The sequence below is a fragment of the Uloborus diversus genome, chromosome 6 (genome assembly GCF_026930045.1).
Source record: "Uloborus diversus isolate 005 chromosome 6, Udiv.v.3.1, whole genome shotgun sequence".
In the NCBI taxonomy this organism is placed as follows: domain Eukaryota; kingdom Metazoa; phylum Arthropoda; class Arachnida; order Araneae; family Uloboridae; genus Uloborus; species Uloborus diversus.
Genome location: NC_072736.1, coordinates 98,519,664 through 98,535,191, shown reverse-complemented (window position 1 = coordinate 98,535,191; position 15,528 = coordinate 98,519,664).

The following is a 15,528-nucleotide window of genomic DNA, read 5'->3' as shown; positions in this document are numbered from 1 at the left end:
TATCTGAAAAGGATTTTCCCAGTAAGTTACGAAAGTGAATATTTTCTTGAAACGATTTGTGTTAAATGCAGCGAAATATGCGGATTAACTATACATATTTATTGGCGTACATATTAATAATATTAATACTATGTGAATAAAAGTATATTAAAATATTAGTTCGCTAAGGTTTAATTAATACGAGGGCCAGATAATATGACTCATAGTATACAAAGTTGAACAAAACTACCGGATATCAATGAAACTAATAATTTAAGTTATGTATTACTAAATACCAAGCGTGAACTGCAATACTTCGAGAATAAAATGTATTAATGTGTGTGTTTGACAAAGTATGTTTAATATAAATTTTGTACAAATACTGATATTTTCAACTAAGTTGGAAAATTTCAGTGTTCTTTCTTAGGTTTCAATAAAATTTTGCATTATAGAAGGCATTGATCGAAATAATTCAGGTAAAAAATTTTACGATTTGTCAAAGCCATTTTCCTATATAATGACATCTTTTTATCCAAACGTTATTTAGTAAAATTATACTTTTTTCTCTCTGTCAGAATATATTTCTTTGTCGAAAGAGGTACAGAAGTAAACAGACTTCAAGTCGTTAGGATGAACCCTACTCCTTTTAGGAGTTCTCAACTATTTAAATGGGACACCCTGTCGAAAATAGTTTTTTTTATGCTTCTTTTTGTATTTTACTTGTTGTATATCTACTTTTCCTTTGCCATGCCATTAGAAATTTAGAAAAAAAAATGTTTAATATAAATGCAAATCTATTATATCGTCTAAATATTAAGGTTTAAAATAATTAATGTGTACACTGCTTGATGAGAACTAAATTCCTTAATTACAAAATGTGTACTTTTTTAATGTAGTGTACGACAGCTTCAAAAATAGCGAACAGAACCGTATAATAGGATTGGTGTTGTTTTCAGCATTGTGTTAGAAACACTAAGCGTTTTTTCCCACCTTCGCGATTTTCTACAGTGCTGGTGTGATGCAAATGTCACTTCCAGTGGAAGCTGAAATCAGAACAGTAGTACAGTTCAGAACTTTCTGTACAGTAACACATAAATAATACATAAATCCTGTACTCTAGTTTTGAGTATTGTTCTTAGCAGCTTCGGAAAATAGGATGATTTTAAAGATTTAGATATCTATACTAAAAATGTTTGTGTAAAGTTACCAGTATTAATGGGTGTAACGTTACGCGAATTTTGAAGTGTGTAGTATCATTATTTAGAAAACTCAAATTGTAAGAGAGACCTTGCGCAGTGGTTTGTGTAGAACTCAAAGCGCATGCGTAAAGACATCATCTGCGCAAAGCTGGAAAACTCTTACTAGCGAAACGAAAACCGGCCTTTTAGACCGAGCGGTAAAAAAGCTTGTTGTGCGACCTGTCTGTGAGACCGGCAGTGGTTACACTCGCGTTGCGGGTTCGGGCACCGGGTGTTATTTCCTCTTTCAGTGCAAAAAAAAAAGAAAGAAAATGTGTTGTTTGTACAGTAAAATAAATAAATAACTGGTGTATATTAGTCGTGAAAAAGCATGGACTTTATAAATATTTAATAAACGAATGATTAAAAGCAAAAAGACGAAACACAATTGGTTCGTTGCACAACTTTTTCGTACTGTTAACTCTGGTATAACCTTACGCAGAAATTAGTGAGACGTTACGTATAGTTACATTACCACGGCGTAACCTTTAACAAGCGATGTGTAATTTTACTCCAGTTATATCAGTTCATTTACTCCAGAGCAGTGGAGGCAGCTAAGCAAAAAGTTACACAAAAATGTTTACCGTGTGATATAAAAACTTGATAATAATAGGCGATAGAACGGGTTACCTTGATCTTTTTGTGATCTATATAAGCTTTTTTATACTTTTTCAGCGAAAAAGTAAAATAATAACAGAAACTTTCTTTAATGCACCAGCCTCTGCCTCGTACTACTACCTGTCAGGGAGAAGGTCAACTAAGTCTATACAATAGATTTTAAGACCAGGTCGTATTTTAAACATTTTTTTCTCCGTGGTTCAAGTAGCTCCTGGAGGCTCTTTTTCTTTTAATTATTATTTTTTTTTTTTGGTAACAAAGGAAAAAAACAGCTTCTTTAAAAATATTATTATACATTTAATTTAATAAGCTTATCAGTTTGAATTCTTTTCGAAAGCGATTAAAAGATTTTTTTAATGAAAAATAATATATTAGTTGCTTTGTTTAAAAAGCGCTGCTACTTTATTTAATCGTAAATTTATTTTTAATGCACCTATTCCTTTGGATGGGCGAAGCATATTGTATTTCCAGAAATCAGCTAAAAATGTTTAGAAGTTAGGTTCGAAATAAATTGCGATTTTAACTAATTTTGAGAAAATTGATCCGATACTAGAATGTTGATATTGGTATACGGAAAAATGGACTCATTTAGCTCTGAATGGAACTTCTGGCTAATCTTAAAAGGATAAAATTAAACCTGTCCAGTTTCATGAAAAGCCAAACAGTTTTCTAGGGAAAAGATTGATTTTTGAACTTTTTTTTTCAATAAAAAGGCTATTTTCGATTTAAAACATTTAACACAATACATACATTCTTAAAATGCCCCTAATACAAAATAAGAAATTACTTAATGATTTTTGAAAAATAATTCAGCTTGTAAGAGATTTGGGAAATATCGTTTCCAATGCTCGTTATGAAAAGGAATAAAAGTGAGACAAACGTTGTAATTAATATGTTATTTTGTGTAACTAAAACAGGGACAATCATGACGAAAATATGAAACAATCAACTGGCAAGTTGTTTAGATATGCAGCTACTTATTTCAATCCATTTTTTGTCTCTTTATTTATTTATTTCAATTATTTTATTATTTTTTTTATTTATTTTTGTTTTCTTGAACGGATTTCTAAGACAACGGACATAGCTTGAAGCACATTTAAAATTGCCAACCCACAAAATTCTTTCAAAGGAAAAATTATTATGTCGACACTTGAATGTACGACAATTAAGTTGTCGTAACAAAAGTGGTAAAAAATCTGAATGAAAATTATAAAGATTAATAAATATCCAATGTCTTCTGTTTGTCTCTCCTACTTAAATGAAATAATGAGTTAAATAAAAACGGATCAACAGGTTAATTTTCAACCCATTACAAGGGACGTGCAGTCTCACCAGCCGCACAAACGGCAAGTGTATCTGGTTTAAATTTCATTGCATTCCTTAGGAGCCCCGGTCAATAATATCTCACCTCTCCTTCAGTGTTAAAACTGTCGCCAATAATATACATGGCTTTTGCGTTAGAACCGCGGAGATGGATTCATTTATCCGATCAGCGTTATGTGGAAGAGATGCAAAATAATCTTGATGAGTTTAATAGTTGTTTAAAATGTTCGCAAAAGTTACGCAATGGATGTTCTAGGGTTAATGAGGGCTGAATTATTCCTGCAAATACGACGTCAGGTACAAATAGCTAAGGTGCTGACAAAACGTTACCGCAATGTCATGTGATCAATTTTCTAGCATTAAAAGTTTTCGTACATATTAAATATTTCAAAATAATCATGAATAAATAATCGATTCGTTTTTATTACAAATAGTAAATTGTTTACTGCAGCATAAGATTTTTCACGAAAAATCTTAAGGGCCTGGTAATTTTTTTTTTTTCGGAAGAGGTATATTTCATTAAAAGTCCAAAAACAGTTTTTCCCTGCGGGTAAAAGTTCAAAGAACATCTTAATTACGCGATTTAAAAAGAATTTTTAAAATAGCGCGGTTTTTTGAAATCTCATATCTAATGGTATGTATACGTTTTTTACTTCCCTTGCTACGAGTTAAATACCATCATATTACGGCAATTTTTCAATTAAAAAAAATCTTTAAAAATAGTCTTTCTCTTGAAGTAAATTGTACAATCTTGTTTTCGAGATGAAAGTTTTTATTTCTACATTGACTAACTTTGAAAAACAGCATAGTGATGCACAGAAGAAACTGCATTTTTGAAACTCTGAAGTATTTTAGAGTTTACGATTTTGTAAATATAATTACTTTTTTAAATGCATTAATAGTAACGAGTTTTGAAATGTTAACATATTTAAGTAACTTCATTATTCACAACATTCTGCTTTAAGGATATTTCTGCGAAAAAGCACCATCACTACATTTTTTTCTTTAATATTTCTAAATCAGTGAAGAACCAGTAACTTTTGAAATACGAATACGGTTCATACGACCAATCAAATATTGGGAAGAAAAAGTCAAAAATAGGAGTAATTTGCCGGGGAAAAAAGGAAATAGAAATCTCTCTCACACACAAATCAAATCTAGCGAAGTGAAAAATTACAAAAGGTCAAAACAGTGCTGCAGTTCGAGGTTAATTTGTCCTTTAGCATAAAATTCTTATGAACTTTACCAGTGCAAGGGGATCCTGAAAAGTCATTTGTGATGGGCCTCAAACTTTTTGTGCACGTGCCTGTATCTATTACTGTTACTGATATTACTTGGAATGCAGCAGCTTCAAGTCCCGATAAGTACTCCAATATCAGAATATGTAAAAGACGAATTCGAGACTTCTGTTTATTTACACTAACTGACAGAGGAACCTCAACTGACAAAAACATTTTTGTAGTTGTAGGTATAGGAAAACTTTTGCTCACGACAATGGAAGTGAAATTCATTCAGTGCATGCGATTTTGCTTTCTAAAAGACATTAGATGAAGAGCTTCTTTTAGCTTCAGGTATTCAGCAATTCACACAATCCATGTGTCCTACTTAAAACACATGGTTTTACAGGTTGAATAGAGCACAGAATACTGCTCTATGTTTTTGATCCGCATCAGGAGTCAAGCAACTCCTGATGCATCTACTTTAGAAAAGTTTATTTGGAATAAGAACTCGCAGTACTATGTGAATACAAAAGATTAAACGTACCAGTCATCAATGGTGCACAGCGACGGACATTTGAATCAAGTTTTTTAATAATATCATTTCAGGATAAAAACAGATATGAACATAGCAGTAAGTAAAACAATGTACTAAGAAATATACGCTACTCATTCCCGCATTGTAAGCAGCATTCAAAATAATTTAAAAGATTATATTTTGCTTAAAACTACTGTACAATTTAAGTTCCACTTAACGAAGGTTTTTTGTGTTTATAAAACGAATACATGCCACATTACCACGCAATTTTTGTGAAATAAAGCAAACTAAACTCCACACAAGTGTTGTATTGAGTTAATAAATGTTGAAAATGTCATGTAAGTCAATAGATTTCGAAAGAGTCTTATTTTGAGATGGTCAAATATCATCCTATGTCAAAAAACTAGTAGTGGATTTAAAAACGATCAATACTGGCTTTACTCGATACGAAAAAATGTCGTTTCACTACTGTTAAGCTATCCGAAACTTGTTTCAGTTTTGATCACTATTCAAAACTTCAATAATATACAATTTTCAAGCTTATCAATCATCAAAAAGAAAAATCAATGTATAATCGTTTACCTAACATAAATACTCATTTTACCTATTCCTCTTTTTAACAATTTTGTTTACAAAATTTCGGTTTTTTTGCCCTAACAAGCCCTAAGCATATAGTTTACATCATACGTTATAAATATTTTTATAGCTGCTAAGTTAAAGATTTTTAATGTTTCAGAGTTTGAAAAAAAACAGTAAAAATCTATTTATGACGCAATACATATTTACCAAATTCGATATAAGAGCGGGCTGTTTTCAAAACCTTTGAGACATGCCAACTACTAGAACATAAATATATTTTTTCAAATATTTTTACCTGAGCTTTTTTTTCTTTTCATTTTTTCCTTGTCATACTGTACTTAAAACTTGTAATTAAATGTGTATTTTTCTCCAAAATTGCTCAAGAAGAGGAGGAGTGGGAAGGGAAGAGGAGGGCACCTGCATTGATTATTTCTGAGAAAAGAGTAAACATTTGTAATGTGTGGGGGTAAGCGATCGATTATGGTTATAATAATTTTATATTTTAGAATATTTTCCGTTTTTTCTTTTATTCAGCACTTTAAGTAGTAAATCACTAAATTATTACATTTGTTGTTTGAGTTCAACGCCTAAGACGGCTACTATTTCATTTAACATTTTTTTTTTTTTTTTTTTGAGACTGCTAAATTTCACAAGCTTTAAAAACAAGATATAGCGATAAAAACGTGAATTAGTACGAAAATTTTAAATTTCAATTAAGTCAATTTTAAAACTTTGAAAACAACACTTGAAGCAAAAAAGAATGCTTGAATTTGCAGCAATAGAACTAATTTCGATGTATGTATATCTATATGATTTTTTATTCGCTTAACCGTAGTCCTGAGGTCGAGACTAACAGTATAGCGAATAATAAAAATTCGATTAGTTTATTTCATTTTATAAAAAAATAAACAAAAACACCTGAGAAATTAAAATTATTTGTGAATGTAATAGGTGTATTGAGAGTATATTTAAATGCAAAAGCAAATTATGATGATAGCTCTAAATAAGTAATATAATTATTGATTGTTCTTAAAAATATTTTTCAGAACACAAGAGCCAAAAAAACTTTGCCGGTTTTGTAATTTACGTATCTGCATTTGCAAAATTAACTTGGGTTATGCTTTTATGTACGAAATTTTATAAGTTTAAGTAATATCAGAGTTAAGATTATATAAATGCATTCTTGATTGCATTTGCTATTTCCGTTTCTGGTTTGACCTTTTTACATACACAAATTATCATGCAGATGGAACGGAATTACTTTTAAGACTGCAATTCCTGAATCTACTTCAAACTAGAAATAAGAAGCAGAAACATTAATTATTCATTTCTCCTTCCACTGGGGATGAGTGGTTTTGGTTTCTTTCTTTTGTTATTTACTTCTGCCAGTTTGTGATAAAACTTTGTTCGCATTGCATTATAAAAGAAAACAGCAGAGTCGGTGTTATTCATGCGTTTCTGCTTTTTTTTTAATTCCTTCCCAAGCATGTTTTATTTATTTATTTTTTTGACCATGGAATAGTTTGCGTTGTGCAATATTTATTAAGGTTTTTAAAATGATTTGAGCACTAAATTCTGATTTGAAATCAGAAATACGTTTTATCTTAGAAGATGCGTAGAAAATCTGAAATTATAAGTGAGTTTGAATAAAATTTCCTATTAGAAAATAACAAATAAAAACAATAAAGAAAACAAAGTATTGGATTCAGCAGTAAGTAACCACCCTGAGCCAGAACTAAGGCAAAACTTCATGCAAATTGCCAGAATTCGCGGTTATCACATCCCGAGACTGCAGTTTCGTTTTTATTAGAAATCTTCTGTCTGGAATAGTGAATAACCGAGCCGGAGGTAGATGACAGTTCATTGAAGCTGAGGAACCAATCGCACAATACTGCGGACACTCGCTAGTGAGATAAATTCCTTTATCTTCTCGCTTGTTGGCACTCTCAGCTTCAGAGAGCTGTCAGCTGCCTCCGGCTGCTATTCACAATTGAAGAATTCTAATAAGAACGAAGCTGCAGTCTCTAGCTGGGATAACCAGGCTGTCTGGTAATTTGCATGAAGTACAGGAGTTTTTTTTTTTTATGTTTTTTTTACAAGATCTTGCACTTCCTACAGGCTATCAAATAATGGAAACAAATATAAGTTTAAAAATAAGTAAACAAAAATAAAATTAAGTAAATAACACAAAAGTTAAGCGCACTCAACACCAAATGCACGTTCCATACACTTCACTTTTTTAAATTGAACAAATTACATCGATTCATATCGATGAAAAATCTACTTGTTCCGTACAGCTACGGTCTTAGACATATGTTTAAATATCTTTCACAAAATCTCATTTTTGGACAGAAAAATCTGTTTCGTGATTGGTAAATAACGAATCACATTCTTCATTGCTTTATATGCTGAGTATACAGTAACGAAGTGCGATATTGTGTTGCTTACCCAAGGTCCTTAGACGCTACTGTTTGAGTAATTTTAAATGATGTTTCGTCAAAACACAACTAACTTACGAATTTGATGGACGAAATACATTTGGATACAATTCATTTAGATCTGCTTTAAAAATAACCTAAAATTTTATAATAGAAACTGTAATTTTCCATACAGTAGAGTCTCGAAAATGTGACCTCATGGGAAACAAAAAGTTCTCGAGTTTGCAAAAATGCGGAGTTTTTTGGAATGAGCACTCAAAAGGGTTTCTGCGGGGAAGGGAGGAGTAGTGTCCTCCTAGAATGTGGCCGGGTTGGTGCACATTTATTACCGTATGGATAATTTACTTTTTGAAGTTTTCTTCATATATTATGTTATAATGTGTATGGTGACTTTACAGTGGGTGGCCAAATTATTAGGGACACTGCTCAAATTACCGTATTTACTAATTTACACTCTCTTTTTTAAAGAAATAAACAATAAACCCTGAACCACATTTTTTTTTTGCTCTGCACAGAAGCTGGTATCATTATTACTGTTTTTTAGAAGTGGCAACACTACCAGACTGCGTCAGTTTAGAAATACTTGATGTTATTCCAGTTTTAGTCTCTAGTGAGAAAAAAAACTGCTGATGTCTTTAGGCTATATTAAGTATTCTAGAATTATTATTTTCCCGAAAGTTTTGGTGTCTGCTATAGTTAATACCTAAGTAAAACTTATTAATAAAGTAATATTGCTACAATTTGTGATTAAATTTTAATTCAGACTTGTCCCCTAGAAAATGAAGATAAATAAAAGCATTACTATTCCCCTTCTTACATTTCTATAAAGCTACTGCAAATTTAACAGGTGTTTCTAAGTCAGTAGTTGCACCTATCAAAAGCTTAAAATTGACCAAAACAAGTCACTGAAAGCGGATCGCATAGACAAACGTGACAGAAAAAGCATTACTGATTTTTGTACCGGCCGTAGAATCAGGAATGTGTGCTTTTTCGGCTATTTAACACTCTTAAAAAACACTCTTGATGGAATAGCTCTTCCAAATGGAGTCGCACTGGTAATAGAAACTTTTTTCGACCAAAATGCTAAAAATTGAGTCGTCGGAGAAGAATGCCTATAAAACGTTAAATTGATCCAAATATTAATGTTATGTATTAATAGCTCTACTTACAAATAGTACTTACACGATTCCAGTCCTCAACAATCATTTTTTTGATTGTTTAGACCACAGTATAAACTTCTTCTCAGCTTCGGTGCCGCGTGGTTTTTTTTTTTTACTCATCGACTAATCGTCTCCGTACAGTCCTGGTGAAAACTTCAATACCCTGTTTATTCATAAGTAAGATGAACTACACTCTTTTCGCGATTTTTAAGGAAAATATCACAATTTGTGGCCGGTACGAGCATTGATAATGTGCTCTCTGTCGCATTTTCCTAAGTGATCCACTTTCAGTGGCAAGTTTTGGGCAATTTTAGTTTTGATATTTCCAACTATTGACCTAAAAACACCTGTTATACTTGCAATAACTCTCTGGGTATGTGTGTAGGAAAGTATCAATGCTGGTATTTACCTACACTTTCTAAGAGATGTTTGAAGCCTTGTCGAAAATAGTTTTGACAATGTCAAGCAACAATCTAAATCAAATACTGAAATTTAATAACAAACTGTAGTAACATTGCTTTACTAATATTTGTTACTTACGTATTAACTATAGCAGACACCAAAACTTTCGAAGAAATAATTCTAAAATACTTAATATAATCTCACGACAAAAGCAGTTTTTTTCTCACTAGAGACGAAAACTGGAGTTAACTCAAAAATTTGAAAAATAACGCATACAGGTATTGTTGCCAATTATAAAAAGCAATAATAATGAGACCAGCAGCAATTCAGAATTTAAAAAAAAATGTGGTTCGTGGTTTATTTTTTCAAAACGTTAGTCTAAACTTGAAAATAAGAGAATTTGAGAAGTGTCCCTAATAATTTGATCACCTACTGTAATTTTAATTGTATACATTAAATTTTATCGGTCTCGAAAAGCATTATTTTCTTTGGAATTGTGAATTCATGGTCAATATCTAAAATGACTTTCTTCTTCTCTGTTTTCCTAGTATTGCTGCTCATTTGCTGTAATGATGTAATTTTGCTAATAACTTCTGCATAAAAAAAGGGTAAACGTAAAGAGAAAAAAACATTTAATCTTCAAATAGCTATTTCTTGAAACAACGCTTAGTAGCAAAATGTTTTAAAAATGTCAGACATTATATATCTATTTCTTGTTATTCTTATAGTATGAAATAGAAAATGTTACGATCTAAAAGAAATTCCTTTGCTGCCTCTAAAATATATATAACGAGTTTCTTTTCGAGTTATAGAGACCATTAAATTTTAATGCTCTTAACTCGTAAAATATTCTCACAATCATTGCTGCTTGACATTTTTTTACTTTTTGAAAGATAATGCTTAACAAAATTTTAATTGATCGCTGCTCTTCCTTGTAAAAAGTATCAGACTTTAAAATCGTTTAAGGAAAGATTTTTTTAAAAATCTTATTCTTGTAGTATTGCTTTCCCTTTATTATGAAGTATATGAGCGGATTATTTAGGTATTTTCAAAATTTATGAATATTATATGCAACATTAGAATTTCATGTTTCAATTAAATTCCAGGAAAATAAAATTACTATCTTGAACAGTATTTTTTTTTCTCTTTAAATGTTTTCCTTCTTTAAATTCGTCTGCTCCTACTACTAAATCTGAATTAATACCGATTGTTTTTTTTGTTTTTTTAAGAAACTTTTTTCATCATTTCTTTTTTACTTTAATTTTTTTATTTAGGCGCTTGATTTGCCATTGGAAATTTTAAGCCTTACATTTATAGGTAACATTCACTTGCTAAATGTTCTCAGAATATATTCCACTGAAACCAATTTTTCTTTACATTTAAGAACACTACGGACATAAAGTAAAACGTTAGTCTGCTACAAAAACTGTGTTTTTGTTTTAAATTTAATTGTATTTTTTTTATCCCACATAGAGTTTTGCAGACAATATCAGCATCGCATCGGTATTGTTTCTGCAGTGTTTCTCGTGGGGCTCTCCATTACTTCGAAGAAAATATTCTTTATAACTCAGACAAAACAAGAATGAACTTTTCAATACAAATTTGAGAATTTTTTATTTCTCTGTTTGAAGCGTACAGATACAGAGAAGGTAATTAGTGTGAGTTTTTTTTTTTTTTTTCCATTGTACGGAAGTATTGGGCAAAGTGAAATGGTAAAACGTTTCCTCTGCTTTGAATGCCATCTATCGGATAATATACTGATAAAGATATAGTTTGTTGTATGTCAAAAATTGTTTTGCTATTATAAAATCAGAATTCTTGATATTACTATTTTGGATATTATTTGAGACCTTTCAATGTCTGATGCAGTATTTATTTAGTTAATATTAAGCTTATTTTGTTTTAAATATTTTGTACAAATAGTCAAGTACATGCGGGGCAAAGTTGATAATGCAAAATGAAATAGTTAAAATTGTGTAGAAATACAATGTCGCAAAAAAATATATGCACCCAGAAGAAATTGAACTACACTCACGAAACTTGGCAGGCATGTAGTGTATAAAGAGATAAGAAGATGATTAAAAATTCAGAATAAAAGATAATTTTATTGAGCAGTTACAGCATGCAAAAGGTTACAAATCAGTAAGTAGTAAAGCCACCTCTTGCAGCTATACAAGCCGAAATAAGACGTGGCATTTAATAAATTAGGTCGCTTATGACCCCAGGCAGAAGATCATGCAATAATCATTGGAACTGCGTCGTTAATTCCCGTATCCCGGGATGGCTGCTGTTGCCTTCCCAGCACTTCCTAAACATGCTCTATTGGCGAAAGGTCTAGTGACCTAGCAGACCATGGGAGTACGTCATATCCGTGAAGACAATGTAGAGAGAGTCGCTAAGTATGTGGACAAGCATTGTCCTGCTGATAAATGGCACCTGGACGACTTGATAGCATGGGCATTAAAATGCTGTCCACGTATCTGCGAGCTGTCTAAGTGCCTTGGAGAACAACTAGAGGTGATCGTGTGTCCCAAAAAATCGCTCCCCACACTGTCACATCTTGTGAAATGGCTGTATGCCGCTCGACAACAAATGCCGGCTCGGAGCACTGGCCTGTGCGCCTCTACACACGTTTACGGTGATCATCAACACTGAGACTGAATCGGGACTCATCGTTGAAGATCACTTGCCTCCACTCTGTTACACTCCGAGCTGCCCGAGGTCAGTAAAAATCTAGTCGGTAAAAATTACTGCCTGTAATGTGTGGGCAGTGGCAAGCGTCTTAATGAGCGTCGGCTCCTCAAGCCAACTTTGGCCGGTCGTCTCCTAATGGTTTCCCTTGATACCAACAGGTGCCTGGAAGGAGGTAAGTGGCGTTGAATCAATGCTAGCGACGTTATCTGTGCCGACGTGGCCGCTCTTCCGATTGCGCGATCCTCGCGTTCATTTGTGTTCCTGGGACGCCCTGACCCTCCGCGGCGGTAGACTCTCCCTTCCCTCATCCACTGTTGCCAACACCGAGCAACTACCATATCACTCCGACCAAGATTGCGAACGATACTCCTGTTTGATCAACCTGCTTCTCTGAGGCCGGCTACGTCTTAGATGCATCTTAAGTCACAATACAGTCTATCGAAGTCAACACATTCGATTGAATAGCCCCACGGCACAAGTACTCACGCTTTTAAACTCTCCCTTCTGCGCAACTCACATGCTCATAGCGCGCTTAGCCTTGTTTCATTGGCCCTGAAATTTTAATCATTTTCATATCGGCTACCAAACTGCATCTGTCCCGAGTTTCATGATTGTGGCTCTAATTCTTCTTGGTGATTTTTTTTTTTTTTTTGCGACAGAGTGTATCTTTCGAAAGGCCAAAAAGATATTCCTAGTTCATTTAATAGAACTAAGTCTAAAATTATCACTACATAATTTTTATACACAGTTTAATTACTTTTTTTATGCCAATGAGGTTACACCAATTCCGGTAAATCTTGTTTTTCAACTAATTGGTGTTTCGAACTTTATTTTTCTAATAAATAAATTTTCGTCAGTTGGTTATTCCATAATTTCCATAATTAATTTGCCCATTGACTAAGATTACACTTTTAATTTTAAAATGTAATAGCTTTTCTTAATTTAGTCCGAACTATGTAGATTTTCTAGTTGGAATAAATACATGTTTACGAATAAGTTCGTTTAACGATACATGTGTTTTAAGAGTGATTTGTTTTTTAAACTTTTCGTTTATTTTTTACATTATATGCTATTATTTTATTTGAATTTAAAAACCTATTTTTTTAAGATTTCAATCAAGCATTTTATACAGATAATTTTAGTTGCACTGAGATTCTAGGACAAGGACTAAATTGCTAGAAATCAGTTTGAAACGTATGTATAGGTTCAACGTTGAAATATATCATACTAAAAGAGAAACTTAATTTTTATTGTTTTTTATGTAGAGAAAAGTCAGACTGTAATACATAAACATGAAGAACGTAAAATATATTTATGCTTGTGTTTTTTCTGCTGCTTTAATTTGTGAATTAAATTAGTCCGTTTCGTGAGATTTTTGTAATTACCGTGGAATTAGCGACAAAAACATATTTTTTTTCGTATAAAACAGCATGTCAAAAAGCTTCTTTCTTATACACCGTTGAAAACCGTAGAGCCCAGTTACCAGTCCTTTTTTTGGTGACGTAAGGAAACATTATTTATATCAGTTTATGACATCGGAGACGTAAAATATCCTACGTATTTACACGGAAAACATAAAACGAAGAGTCCACCTATCGTTTCAGGGGAAACGTCATTAATATCGAACCATTTTTCCTAAAGTAAACTTAATGCAACAATGCAATCAACTTTAAGATGTTGATTAAGGAAAGGAAAAAAATGTCATGTTCTTGATTACTCTAAATATTTATATGATCGTTTTTATAAATGTCATATAGCATCACATCAGTTCGGTTCAAGTTTTTCAAATAAACGAAAAAAAAAATTAAGATAGTTGAAAGTAGTAACACAACTGCTCACTTTGTAACAAAGGAATGTGCGAAGACTAATTATAATATTTTCCCTTTTAGTGGCTAGAATTATTTTGAAATGTACATTCATTGAAAAAACTATAGTCTTAAGAATTTTAAAAAAATTATCTTGATGGGAAGTATTTATTTTGAAGATTACCATATGTAATACATACTCCACAGGGTGTCCGAAAATCCACCGATTTCAAAACTTCATAGAAAAGTAATAGGGGAGAGTGGCCCAAAGTGGATAGGTCGCCCAAAGCGGGTAGGCCTTCGTATGACCCCCCATGGTGTGTAAGCTGCGATGCATTCGTATATCGTCTTTACATGAACACCCCTGAGTTTTAATCAGTCGCAGTGAAGTGGCATGGCAAAACCATTCTTTAAAATAAAAAAAAAGACATTTATATGCACACACACACACACACATATATATATATATATATATATATATATATATATATATATATATATATACATATATATATATATATATATATATATATATATATATATATAAAAGGAAGTTTTGTAACTTATTTCTTTGAGTTTCAATAATATTACGTTATTCTTACACCATCCACCTACAAACTACGATAGTCATTTCGTTTGTTTCTTTTTTACTTCCTTTTACAAAAAAGGAAATATTGTATTAGCGAAAAAAATTTCACTTGAATTTCGGCCTTAATTTCCATTTTGCTCACCCCCGAATTAATGTTGAGTTTTTTTTTCAACCCTTCCACACGCAGAAAAGTGCCCAAGAACGTATAAAAACCCGAAGTATCCATTTTGACATTCCCCGAGTGAACTACAACAACTTTTCTCGTGACGTCTGTATGTACGTATGTATGTGCGTATGTATGTCACATAACTCAAGAACGGTATGTCCTAGAAAGTTAAAATTTCGTACGTAGACTCCTAGTGGGGTCTAGTTGTGCACCTCCCCTTTTGGTTGCAATCCGGTGTTTTTAAAGGGGTCTTTTGCCCCTTTTTGGGGGGAAATCATTGTCGGGCAAAGTGGGTATAGGATTGAATCATATATTTATTTATAATTTCCTGACTCTAGTGCTGACTAAGATGACTAATAAGTGTAATTTTGAAAAGTTGATTTTTTAGGATCGCAATTAATTGTCGATTCATTTAATCAGTTAGTGAACTGTTTATGTTTTATAGGGTTGCCATCCAAATTTTGCTTCAAAATAGTTGCTTTAGTAGCCTAATTTGTAAAAAAAAGTCGCCTAAATAGTCTCCTCAGCACAATGATTAAGTTGCATTTTTCACCCATTTAGTTGCTTTTTCCAATTTCTTTTAACTATTTACTAACTCAAAAAATACTTAGTGTAACAAAATCACACAACAGAAAATCTTAAAACATAGCTATTTATAGTAAATGCAAAAAAAGAAAAAAATCAAAACTTAATTTCTCAGATCTAATATGTGTTTCAACATCATTCAACATTTTTTACTGGAACTACTACTTCAAAAAAGCAACTCTCAGAATAGTAATGAA